The sequence below is a fragment of the Carassius gibelio genome, chromosome A7 (assembly GCF_023724105.1).
Source record: "Carassius gibelio isolate Cgi1373 ecotype wild population from Czech Republic chromosome A7, carGib1.2-hapl.c, whole genome shotgun sequence".
Taxonomy (NCBI): Eukaryota; Metazoa; Chordata; class Actinopteri; order Cypriniformes; family Cyprinidae; genus Carassius; species Carassius gibelio.
The window spans coordinates 1,050,928-1,065,159 of record NC_068377.1 but is presented as its reverse complement, the minus strand read 5'-3'; the positions used below and the strand labels follow the sequence as shown (position 1 = coordinate 1,065,159).

The following is a 14,232-nucleotide window of genomic DNA, read 5'->3' as shown; positions in this document are numbered from 1 at the left end:
GTGTGTCTGCTCGGAAATACAAACATGGATTCTTTTATTTGTTGACTTCTTCACACTAATAATAATATCATTTACACCACTGTCTCCTGTGTTAACTATGGGATGTCAGCTACTTGGCACTCCTATGAGCTCACGGTGCCAACCAATGGGGCCGTTTCCATGGCAACAGCTGGCAGGGAGGCTTGTGGGAGATTTTTCAGTATTTATAGGTGCGTCTGGATATGTATAGGTACAGCAAGATGTAGATGAACGTTTTAGTCCAAAACAATAAACAAAGTTTGTTTAGATTAGCTTAGACTCAACTTTATTGTCACTGCACATGTGAGGTACAAGGCAACGTTAAATCAATCATTAAAGATATTTCTCATGTAACGGGAGAAAGGGAAATCATTGTGTTGGTGGTGCAATGTAATATAATTCTCCCAGAAAAATAAGGGACGTGTCTTTGTCATGCATGCACATCACTGGAACTAATTTACATTTACATTTATCCAAAGCAACTTACAATTGATATATATGTCAGAGGTCGCACGCCTCTGGAGCAGCTCAGGGACACATTGGTGTCTCACAGTGGATTCGAACCCGGGTCTCTCACACCAGAGACATGTGACTTATCCACTGCACTGCACCACCCCAACAAATACTGACACATTCATGTCCAGTTAGGACTAGGGATGGTTAACGGTCTCATTGCTGTTGAGATTTTTCATGCTAAACACACACAGAATTTAGGATATTTTCTGTGCCTACGTACCAACCTGGGCCATCTGTTCTCTTTGCCTGCCTCTGTGCGTGTGTGTGTGTGTGTGTGTGTGTGTGTGTGTGTGTGTGTGTGTGTGTGTGTGTGGAAGCATGGATCATACTGTGAAGCCGGAGATTGCTCACAAAGTCTGCTTGTAAACAAAGACAGACGCCTATGTATAACACTACACTATCACACACACACACACACACACACACACTGCAGCTGTGAGGGTCCTCTATTGTCAATCACATTGTGTGTGTGTTTGTGTCCACGTGTGTGTTTTCTGTAGTTGTGAGAGAAAAATAAAGAGACTGGCATACTCATGATAAAGTTTGAAGGAAGTGTTCAAACGTCAGTCAATGCTGTGGAAATGCCTCACACTGTCTGTCCACTGGTCAATGGACATGTACTGTTACATGAACAGTGACAGGGTTGTCATGTTGTCTAGGATGGAGAAGAGCATGATGTTGTCATGGTGACTATAATAGAATGGGAAGTACAGTTACAGTGAGGTCGTCATGGTGACTGAGAAAAGGGGAGGCTAGAGTTGCAGTATGGTTGTTTTAGATGATTGTTTAGAGATTGTCATGGTTATTATCAGTAGAGTTGCAGTGAGGCTGTCATGATGACTGAGAGTTGTATTGTCACTAGAATAGTGTAAGATCTGACATAAGATTGTCACAGTCCTGTTAAGTTGGTTGTTTAGAGATTGTCATGGTGATTTTCAGTAGAGTTGCAGTGAGGCTGTCATGGCAACGTTGATACAGTTACAGTGAGGTTGTCATGGCAGCGGTGATACAGTTACAGTGAGGTTGTCATGGCAACGTTGATACAGTTACAGTGAGGTTGTCATGGCAGCGGTGATACAGTTACAGTGAGGTTGTCATGGCAACGTTGATACAGTTACAGTGAGGTTGTCATAGCAACGGTGTTACAGTGAGGTTGTCATGGCAGCGGTGATACAGTTACAGTGAGGTTGTCATGGCAGCGGTGATACAGGTACAGTGAAGCTGTCATGGCAGCGGTGATACAGGTACAGTGAGGTTGTCATGGCAGCAGTGATACAGGTACAGTGAGGTTGTCATGACAGCGGTGATAAGCTAAACTCTCTGCTCAGCCTCTCTGAGACTGTAATAGAGGATTGAGTGGAGTTGCAGATAGTTTTTCTACCATCCTTGATGTAGAAGAGATTGAGTTGTTGTCCAGCACAGATTTGAATGTATCGAGTTGTCTTTCTTCCTGTTAGCTTGTCAGATAATGAAGCCTGATCAAATCATCTCTCTCTACAGTGGAATGTGTTTCCTGTTCTCCTCCTGGATGTCTAGTAAGTCACTTACAGTCAGGCGTTTTTCCTCTCATCGCTTACTAATGAACTCCTAAAGCACTGACTGCAGGAGAGCACGGAACACACACGTGAGCCGGAGAAACTGGAAAATCCTTCTCGGTGTCCAGTGTTACTGCAGTGTTAGAGAAAAGAGACAAACTAGTGTTGACAGAGAGGCAGACGGTCTGTCTCATGATCTCAGTGTGAACATCTACAGAGATGCAGCAGTTCCCTTCTCCCCTAAACATTATCTGTACTTGCTCAGCTCTCTGATGTGAATATCAAATAACACCCTACAGTTAAAGGTACTGTGCTTTAGTATGTTAGACAACACATCAAAATATACTTACTGGCCACTTTATTAGGCACACCTTGCTAGTACCGGAATAGACCCCCTATTGCCTTCAGAGATGCCATGATTCTTCATGGCATTGATTCAACCAGGTGTTGGAAACATTCCTCAGATATTTTGGTGCATATTGACATGATGGCATCACACAGTTGCTGCGGATTTGTCGGCTGCACATCCATGATGTGAATCTCCCATTCCACCACATCCCAAAGCTGCTCTATTGGGTTGAGATCTGGTGACTGTGGAGGGCATTTGAGTAAAGTGAACTCATTGTCATGTTCAAGAAACCAGTCTTAGATGATTTGAGCTTTGGTTCATTATCCTGCTGGAAGTAGCCATCAGAAGATGGGAACACTGTAGTCATAAAGGGATGGACATGGTCAGCAACAATACTGATGCTCGGTTTGAACTTCAGCAAGTCTTCTTCACCACATCTAGATGCCTAAATGCAATGGCATGTGGTTGGCAGATTAGTCATTTGTGTTACCAAGCAAAGCAATTGAACAGGTGTACCTTATAAAGTGGCCAGTGAGTGTAAGTGTACTGGGATAATAAAACTTTTAATTAGACATTATTACAAAGTGTCCCCCCAAGTTTAATACAAATGAAAGTGTCATATATATCTTATTAATATTACATTATCTGCAAGTACTCTTTATATATATATATATATATATATATATATATATATATATATATATATATATATATATATATATATATATATATATATATATATATATACATACAAATGCATTTTTAAGATGTGAATTACTGCATAACAATCCAGAATACCTTAGCAATCATTTGGCCACACCACTCACATGTTCTTCAGGTGATGTGCTGATTTAGATACTAACTCCATCCTTCCGAGAGCTTAGGTGTTTCTCAATGTCAAGGAAGCCAGTATTTCGAGGATGCTAAGTCATCGACATCCGTCGAAGGACTGTTCCAATGTCGAGGATCCTCGGAATTTCAACCAAGGACTGAGTCCTTCGTTCGAAGAATATCCCATACACAGGAAAGGATGCATATATGTATCCTTCGCGCTCTCAAATCACCCACAATCCTATGCGCGTAGCTTTGCTATCTAGTTCAAAAATTCAAAAATGTCGAACGTTAGCGTAGTTGGAGTGTTAACGGTTTTTATTTACGTTACCAAACATTTGTTATAACTGTAGTAAATGTAAGTAAATTTGACGTTTAAATGCCAGTACAAATTACTACCGTCTTGATATTGAAAATTATACAAATACAAATGGTTAACTGAACCGGACCTGTCATTTAACAATTGGGTCATCGGCATTTATTTTATAAATAACTAGTTAAGTTGTCCAATGTAATTTAATGATACCATTCACAGCGTTATTCAAACAGACCTTTTCACTGACGAAATGACGCAATTACGTGCACTTGCTAGCCTGTTCCATCTACGTGTTCTCCGAATGCGAAAGAGGAGTCTCGCCTAGCCTCTGAAGGAAGTGACTTGGAAGGATCAGTCCTGCCAAGGAAGTATCCTTGACATTGAGAAATGCCTCTTGTGTTTCTTCAGCATATCTCCACCTGTCTCTCATCTCGTGTAATTAAGCCATTTTTGGTAGTTAAATTCCCTTTAGTGATGGTAAAGGACCATCGTCTGGAAGCAGGCAGGATTGAGAGTCAGTGCAGGATCACAGGCAGATCTTCATTCTGACAGCAGAGCAGATCAGATCCGCCGCTCACCGGCAGACGAAAGCCAGCGCTGATGAATGCTGCGAGTCTCTCAGAACTCTGTTATTTTTACCTGTCAGTTGTGTATCGCTGTGTTTCATTTGAGTCAGTTTCAGAGATTCTGACGGCTGCTTCCTGCCCACACTGAGCTGTCACGCGTGCATGTGTGCGCATACATCCATCAGGTCCTTGTTAGCTTCTTTCCCACATCAGTTTGCAGCTTGGAAACTTTCCTCTGGCTGTTTTGAGTTGTTTTGTAGAGTTTGTCTCCTGATTGGTGTTTGACTGTCAGAGAAACCGTATGTTGGTCAGAATTTTGTCTCACTTTTGACTGTTGTCATGAGGTCTGGTGCACTTTGCAGTTTAAGCCATAGTACAGCACACACACACACACACACACACACATCCTCTGACAGATTTCAGATCCACTGATTACTGTTTTTTGCAAAAGAGTGTTTGAAATACATCAGCAATGAGCAACAGCCAATGAGACTGCGAGAGCGTGAGAGCAGAGCCAGGCATTGGTCGTGTGACTGATATGCAAATGACCGAGCCCAAATTGTTTTTTATCATATGTTGTTTCTATAATACAAATGTAGGAGACAACTGTTTTTAAAGCATTTATTGTTTATTTATTTTTTTTGTTTGTACTGGGATATCTTTAACATGTAAGACAAACAGCGTTTTTTATTTATTTATTTATTTATTTTGCTTAATGTTTAGCACTGAAAAATATAATTTAAAAAATCACTGTAACACTTTTTATTATTTATAATACAATATAAGAGTTTTCTCAAGGCATTAAATATTATAATATATTAAAACTGTTCTTATGAATATTCATGAGATTATACAATACCTTATACATTTTTTTTTATATAAGGCATTATGCATTCATTATAATGCCTTAATATCATCCTTATAATTTATTATAAATAATGCTTCATAGAAAGTGTTACCAAAATCACAACTACCAGGGTTTTTTTCTTCTTTTTTCTTTTTTTTTTTTTTTTTTTTTTTGCTTTCCTAATGTTTGTAACATTTGCAGATCTAATATATAATGTATGTGAAATAAAACAGCTCCTATAATTTGTTGTTGTTTGAGCTTCTGAGGTTATGAATCAATACTGTCTTAAGCACTTCTATCCACTGACAGAAATAAAGAAACTGCAGATCTGGAGTTTGCTCCAGCAGTGCTGCAGATCTCTGACCTCTCCTCCAGTGCTTCATCTTTCAGAACTGCATCTTCAGTCTTTTGTTCTGTTATAGTCATAAACTGTAAACCTGATTTATACTTATATGTGCAGTATATTGAGAATTTGAGTGTAAATCTGATTCAGTCCTTCAGCGCAGTGATGGTCTGCTGGAGCAGAGATGATACACAGCAAAACACAATGTAAAACGAGTGAAAAGAGTCATAAATTCACATAGTTTTAATGTTAAAAGTGTCTCTGTCTATAAAGTTGTGGCTGAGTTTAGTTTATGGTGTGCGTGTGTGCGTGTGTGGGTGTGTGTGTGTGTTAGTTTGATGGATGTCAGTGAGCTGTTTGACTCCAGTAGCTGAAAGTTTTGTTGACCAAAATGTGACTGTGATGTTAATTAAACAGAAAAAAATGACACACTTGATTAATATGCTGCTGTAGCATACAACGCTAAAAGAGAATTTTGATGTATTAGTACACACTGATATCACACACTCACACACAACTCTCTTTTCCCTCTCTCTTCTCTCTCTCTCTGTCTCTCTCTCTCTCTCTCTCTCTCTCTGTCTCTCTCTCTCTCTCTCTCTCTCTGTCTCTCTCTCTCTGTGACTCTCACACACACACACACAGGTTGGAGTGAATGATTTTCTCCCATGGCTCCATTGTGTCCAGACATTGATTAGACGTGATCAATTATTAATCAAGTGCTTAACTGAACTGCTTAGTTTCACACTTATAAACAGAAATCAGTCCCATAATACATTATCCGTGAAAATGAATCTATTTTAATATTGTTTAAACTAGTAAAATTTCTATCTTAAGCCCAAAGTGTTGGACCATAACTGACATTTAGGTTTACAGGACAAAATATTGTTTAGTGATCAATAAATATAAATGTTGCATGCTCAATTCTTAAAATGTATTCCCTTTTTTGCTTAGAAATATCAATAATTATCACTACAAAACTGTAGCTTAGCATTGTAAAGTGTTACTTTAATTAAACTCAAGATTTTTTTTTTCTATTTCATGGAGTTTTAATTCGTTTCACCTTTTCTCCTGTCTTTTGTTCCTGTTTCCTTTGTTCATGCACTTGGTGTAGCACTCTTCTTTATTGCCTGACAAGCCATTATAAAACACAAGACCATGGATCTAGCGTTCGGTCAAATCCTCAGGGACCTTACGTGTGAGATTTTAGATCTGACTCAAGTCATCCATTACATCAATGAGTCCCTCAGCATGGTCTTATACAAGGGACTCTGTGCGCAGGTGTACAGACTAAGACTCATCTGCGGAGTATTATCCTTAATGGACAATGGCATAGAGCCTGGCTCTATGTCCATCGTGGGGTCCAGTGCTGTGGAATGGCTCATCAAATGGATGCTAGAGGGCCAATTCCCACCCTTGTCCCTGCACTCAAGCCTCTTCCTTCTTTGCCAGACCCTTCCAGCTGTCTGGATTTCCTGGTCCCATCTGGATTACTTCCTTCCACATTGATACCATCCAGCTTCCAAGCTCTTTCCTCTGTACTGGTCCTGTCTAGCTGTCAAGGACCCTCATCACAGCTGGCTCCCTCCAGTTCCCACACTGCCTCAACTTGACCTAAGAAGGCATTCAGACTCCATCATCATCGCTAGCTCCCTCACAGATGTGAGCTCTCCTTCCCTACTGGTTCTGTCTAGCTCCCCAGCTCCTCTTTGTGCTTCCCAGTCCACATCTCAGCCTTTGGTTATATATTGTTTAGTGATCAATAAATATAAATGTTTCATGCTCAATTCTTAAAATGTTTCCCTTTTTTAATTAACATAAATTGTTAATTCCAGCTCAATCTGAACATCAGGCAGTTTGGCATCGAGATGTCATTCTTGCTCACATCAAAAGTTTGTGGTTGAGGTTCACCGCCAAGAAGAGTGTACTTTATACACAACAGAGAAACACTTTTCTAGGTGTAGTGTGGAATTCGATGACAATGCAGGCACGACTGTCACCTGCTCGTATTGCTTCGATTCTCCCCTCTGTACATCAGGTCAAGCTGGCCCAGTCACTCACTGTGAAACAGTTTCAGAAACTATTAGGTCTCATGACAGCAGCATCCAACGTGATACCTTCTGGCCTCTTGCACATGAGACCACTACAGTGGTGGCTCAGATCCAAGGGATTCTCCCCGTGGGGAAATCAGTTTCCCACGATCTTGACTTCGCAATGGTGTCATCGTGCCCTGATCATGTGGAAAGATCCTTGGTTTCTTTCCCAAGGTCCTGTGCTGGGAGTTCCTTGTCGTCGCATTACGCTAATGACGGATGCCTCTCTCACGGGCTGGCTCATGGTCTGTTGCAGGACCATCATCTCTCGTAGCATATAAATTGTCTAGAAATGTTGGCATTGGTTCAGGCTCTGAAACACTTCCTTCTCAGACCTGAAGGGCCACCATGTTCTTGTCCGGATAGACAACACATCAGTTCTCTCTTATATAAACCATCAGGGGGGTTTGTGTTCTTGCCCACTTTACAAACTAGCACGTCAGATCCTTATTTGGCCCCAGGGGAAAATTGTTTCGCTGAGAGCTATTTATCTCCCAGGGTATCTGAATCAGGGGGCAGACATCCTGTCGAGACAGGGGCCAAGGCCCGGGGAATGGAGACTTCACCCCAAGGTGGTGGATCTCCTGTGGAAACACTTCAGTCGTGCCAAAGTAGACCTATTTGTTTCTCGAGAGACATCACACTGTCCACTGTGGTTCTCTCTCAGCCATCCAGCCCCCCTAGGGTTGGATGCCATGGTGCAGGCATGGCCGTGGTCAAGCCTGTATGCTTTTCCCCCGATTGCTCTGCTCCCGGGAGTTATGGAGAGGGTTCGCCAGGACGGACTCAGTCTTTTGTTAATCGCCCCATTCTGGCCAGCCAGAGTATGGTTTGCGGACATAGTGTCTCTCCTCAACAGCTCTCCCCTGGAGATACCGGTCAGGAGAGACCTACTCTCTCAGGCGAGTGGGTCGATCCTTCACCCCGTCCAGAAATATGGAGGCTGTGGGCTTGGCCTCTGAGGGGGCCCAGCTCATAGAATCTGGTCTCTTGACTGAAGTCGTTTAGACCATCCTCCATTCCAGAGCTTGGTACAGTGCTAGAGTTCTTACAGGACCGTCTCTCCCCGGGGTTATCCCACTCCACACTTAAGGTGTACGTGGCACCCTTAGCTGCTTACCACGCCCCTTAGTGTGGAGGTTCTCTCAGAAAAAAAAAAAAAACACTTATATCTCGCTTCTTCCATGGCACCTTGAGGCTGCGGCCAGTAGTACGTACGAGGGTTCCATCCTGGGACCTGGCCATTGTTCTAGAGGGCCTCTCCCTATCTCCCTTCAGGCCCATTGAAGAAGTGTCAGAAAGCTTTCTTACTCTTAAGACACTTTGCACTTTCTGTGGCTACCTCATGCCTGGAATTTGTTCCTGGCATGGCTAAGGCTTTTCTTCATCCTAGACCAGGATATGTTCCTAAGGTTCCTACTACGGTAATTAGACCTATCGTACTGCAGGCTTTCTGTCCTCCTCCTTTTTTGATGTCTGATCAGGAGAAACTCAATTTGCTATGCCCAGTGAGGGTTTTAGATGCATATGTACATAGAGCTGCCCTGTGGAGAAAATCAGAACAGTTGCTTATCTGTTTCGGGTCACCCAACAAGGGGGGTCCTGCATCTAAGCAAAGGATGAGCAAGTGGGTGGTTGAGGCCATCTCACCTGCATGTGAGTCAGCAGGCCAACCGTCACCTTTGGCTGTACGAGCCCATTCTACTAGGAGTATGGCCGCTTCTAAAGCTCTTCTTGCTGGGGCTGATCTTCAAGATGTTTGTGATATGGCAGAATGGTCCTCACCGCACACATTTTTCAGATTTTATAGTCTTGATCTTAGCTCTACTACTGGGCCCAGGTTCTCTCATCGGCTTGTGTTTCCTAACCACACTACGGGGACTGGCTTGTATGGGGACGTGGGTAATAGCGTTCTCACTGCGAGTTCATGCAGCGGTAGTTCCTGAAGGGGAACATCCTGGGTTATGTATGTAACCCTAGTTCCCCGAAATGGAACGGATGGGCCTGTGTTACTAGCTTTTACAGGTTGTTATTAAGGGATAACAGATTTTGGAATGTCGTGACTGACCAATCAGAATCAAGTATTCCACAGAACTGTGTAATAATTTGTTTAACTATGTTTCGTTCTTGTTTCTTTTGTTCCAGCTGCTCATTATCTGCCTGTGAATTATTTGCCCTCAGTTTGTTCAGTTCTTTGTTTAGTGTTAACTTAAAATTATGTTTGTTTACCTGTAGACTTTCTTTGTTGTTTTTGGTCTAATATTATTAAAAGTGCTGCAGTTAGATCCCAAATGAGCCATGGTACAAGGCCTACCAATAATATGGATCTGTTTAGTTTGTTTTGTGAAAAATCACACATCACAACTAGTAATGATGTGTGATTTCTTATTAATAGTAGTAGTAGTAGTAGTATAATAACTCATGGCTTTTATATTTCAAAACATTTGCAGTGTCAACATTGTCACATTCCAAAATATTTTGGGTTTGAATGTGAAAAACAAACAAACAAACAAATCAACAACAAACAAATAAAAACTCATAATAGTAGAGATACTTAATTCCTCATAGTGTTGAAGATAGAGTGGAACAGAAACACATTCTGTTTTTGAGCATTTGACCAGAAAAGGCATTTTAGAACCACAGAGTGAAAATTAGTAGTAAGTCATATAGCATTGATGACTGTACACTGTATGACTGTTGTTGTTGTTTTTTCGCTCGCAACCTCTGGCCCTTCACAATTGAATAAATGCATTGTTGAGTCTCTTTGGGCCATTTTATGCTTTTGAGGACAAGTTACTATTTGAGTTGTTTATAATGAGGCAACTTTTTGCAATTTCATCCCCACAAGTATAGTTAGGTCATAAACACACACACACACACACACACACACAGACTTGTGAACAGAGAAGCAAAAGTGAGTCAATGGATCATAGGCCTTTTCCCCCACAGACATTTATTAATGTTGATAGTTTGACTTGAATTTCGAGCTGATTCTTTTTGCTTACGTGTTTTTCCAGCAGTTCTGAAAGGGGAAATATAATCTTTATGTTTACCTCGTCTCATTTGGATAATGTGTCATATAAATGCTAAGCTCAGGGAGTTACGGCAGGATTTCGGCGTCTCTGCTGCATTAATGTTTGATCCAGTTCTTACTGTGTTTATGAAGTTCAGAGCGATTTCAAACATGATGCAAATGAACACCAGCAGAATATTAGACTTGAAACTGTCTATTTATTCTCTCTCTCTCTCTAGTTATGTTTATTGTGGTTTGGACTCGGTCCAGCAGCCATCTTGGCTCTATAGTGTTAAAGGCAGCTGGTTTAGTTAACGGTCCGCTGGTCAGGTTAAAGTGAAACATGTGCTGAGGGAATGCTCCTGTCACATGCTAATTGAAACACAATCAGAGCAGACTCTAGATGAGACTCGTCTCTAAACAGAACTGAGCGTAACCTGACCGCTATCAGATTATTGCTCTGAAGTAATACATCAGCATCAATAATCACATTATCGTTTGACAGAAAACAGTTAAATTAAAACACACACACACACACACACACACACACACACACACACACACACACACACACACACACACACACACACACTTATATATTATATAATATTTCAAGCTACTTTCAGTGCAGGAACAGCTTTATTATTATTATTATTATTATTATTATTATTATTATTATTATTATTATTATTATTATTATTATAGTTTATTATTATAAAATATTATCAGTATTTAAAGAATCCAGTGAATGTATTTAAAATAATACCAAACCAGATCATTGTTACTTGAACTGGATTGAACTGCATATCAAAGAGAATTGTTTTTAACTGTTAAATCATACAGATTTAATGTTAGATCAAATATTAACATAATATCAACAACTTATTAAAAATACATTCATAAGAAATATAAAATCTAATTGAATTACTGTTCAGTGAGATTAATAGGTTTATTAGATTAATACGTGCTTTTGGAAAAGTAAAACAGTAACAGTATACAGGATCACTTCTAGATTGTTCTGCCTGGATGGCAGATAGAGAGAGAGAGAGAGAGAGAGAGAGAGAGAGAGAGAGAGAGAGAGAGAGAGAGAGAGAGGGTGTGTGTGTGTTACACAGATGTTGCGTTTGTTTGATGTATTCTTTGTAAATATCCAGCGTTCTCTGCAGGTGTTTGTTTGGAGGTCACGGGTAAAATAATTCAGAAAAGAGCTTTACATGAAGGTGAGAATGAGAAATGAGGATTTTTTCTTCCATTCTTTTGACCTTGTTTTTAGGGGATAATCTGATTATGGAATCTTTATTCTTGAGCTCCAGTGCAGATCCTTCAAACACGAGCGACATAAAGAGTAATCTCACAGTTACTTCCATACTTCCATGTGTGTGTAAAAAAATATATATATTTCGTAATACTTTCAGCAAACAACAATTACCCTTAAAGATGGCTGAACTCCACGTGAGTGTGTGTGTGATGGATTCTCTCTCAGGATGTCGTTATGATGAAGCTGATCTCTGACCTTCTTACATAATGAGTCTGGAGTGACCTATTAAATATCATTTCACACAAACACATTGACTCGTTCTCATTGTACTTCGGTCTCATTTCATCCTGCTGTCGTTCTGTAGAAATGAACGGTGGCATCTCAAAATGAGACATAAATCGAGCTCAAAATGAATAGTTAGCACAATGAAAGTCTCCCAGAGATTCTGACAAATATTAATGTAACTTGAGCAAACGCAAAGATTAATGAGGTTCTGTAGGTTCAGCAGGGTTTGTGTTCTTACAGGCCGTGGTCATTATTCACAATATTCCCTTGTTTACTTGCTCACTTGCTGACATTTCTTTCTTCTTCTCCCTCCCTTCTCTTTTTATTTGCTTGCAGATGTGACCAAGAGTTTTCAGAAAGGTAAGACATGTGCTTTCTGTTACATTATTATTTTTATTATTTTTATAAATATTGACCTTAAAAGCTGCTACAGAACAGTGACTATATACTTAACAAAATACAATAAAATAATAATAATAATAATAATAATAATAATAATAATAATAATAATAATAATTGTTCAGGCCTCAAATGACCAGAATAGACGTCATTCTAACTGCAAACTACAATTTTCATCATTTTCCTATTGATTTTGATCATCAACATTTGTATATGCTTATCTAGATATTTTCACAATGGAACAATTTTACCACCTACAGTATATGTCAATAGAAAAGTATAATGTCACAACAGATAGAAAAAAACAAGACCGAGAATTCTTGCGAGCTTTAGACATTTGAACTTACTGTTTATTTATTGATTGATTGATTTATTGTTTTTTTTATTTATGTAGAATTTACTATCAACCAAAGAAATGTCTCAAATATTGAATCATTTGGTATAAATAGTGTATAATATAAATATGTAAGAATACAAAAAATATGCATTTAATGTAATTAATAATAATAGTCATAACATATAAATTTTTAATATAAGATAATACAAATAAATAAATAAAAATCCCTGAAAACTGCCCATCATGACTGAAAAACTAATATCTATGTGTGTATATTTAATTGTGAAATACTTTGGCAACCAGCTGTTGAGACATTTGAATGGTTGTCACTAGTTAAAAATGCGTATAAGTCAGCGAGAAGATCTGCACATGCTTTTCTGATGGGTAGGTTTAGGGCTAGTGGTAGGGTTAGCTAATGGAAAACATAATTAACCTGATAGAGAATCAGTGGAAGTCTGCAATGGCCTCACTAAGAGAACAATCTTGAAAAGACAAACACAGAATTTTATTTCCCTTCAAATGTGAATTTTATTGAAATGTAAATGTAGCTCGCCACCAGAGAAATAAATATGTATTAAATAATTATTATAAATAATAAATTGTAAGTTTTTCCCAATAAAATATGGGCTTGAAAATACAGGTTATTAATCAAAATAATGATTTCTCATAGGAGTATGTGGATATGTTGTACATGTCAAATAAATAATATTTGATGCGTCAGAGATAGATGCAGCATCTTACATTACAAACAAAAGCACTTCTTCTCTGTGCAATACTTACATGTGCCTTCAGTAAGAGCTTTTTCACCTGTCTGTGTGAACACTCTCTGTGTGCTGCCATCACGCCTGGATGAACAGGAAGTCTGGAGTGACTGTGGGGTCATGGGATGGATCGGGCCTCTAGAACCCCTTTGTGTTCCAGTTTCTAGGCTATCCACAAAAAAAAATCAATCTGCACACTTTCTTTAACCACCATTAGGGATCCGGATCAGTGACCTATTTACAGCTCAACACCTACTGGAAACAAAATGGTGTCGAAGATTCCAGAGAGCACAGAGGGGAATATGTGTGTGTGTGTGTGTGTGTGTGTGTGTGTGTGTGTGTGTGTGTGTGTGTGTGTGTGTTTGGAAATCGAGCCCGGAAACACACTGGAGTGAGAGGAGAGGAGAGGAGAGAAGAGTGAAACCCCTGGATGAAGTGAATAATAAGGCCCCAGGGGAGAATAACAGATGGACGTTTAGAGAAAGGGAAAGAGAAGAGAAAGAACGAGAGGGAAGATTGTCAGACATGATGCCAAGACTCTGTAGGGCACACACACATATTCAGTGCTCATTAAAACCGTATGATTCTGATGTTTGGTGGGAATTTCAGAAGGTTAAAATGGCATCATATTATTTACTGTTTTCATCAGAATTTTAAAATACTAGATCACTAATATAATAGATCAGACCAAAGTTGATTCTGTCCTGAGGTCAGACCTGAGCCGATTCTGTCCTGAGATCAGACCTGAGCTGAATCTGTCCAGAGATC

The 14,232-nt window shown here is 39.7% G+C and overlaps 1 protein-coding gene across 37 annotated transcripts in view; it reads left to right on the top strand.

Moving 5' to 3' along the window:
* The window catches only part of LOC128017574 (receptor-type tyrosine-protein phosphatase delta), a 294,348-nt gene that overhangs the window by 42,179 nt on the left and 237,937 nt on the right, over nt 1-14,232 (top strand). For all 37 annotated transcript variants that reach the window (XM_052602980.1, XM_052602992.1, XM_052602991.1 and 34 more), the window contains exon 3: nt 12,304-12,327. The gene's annotated coding sequence lies outside the window, so the exon portion shown is untranslated. The remainder of the gene's footprint in view (nt 1-12,303; nt 12,328-14,232) is intronic.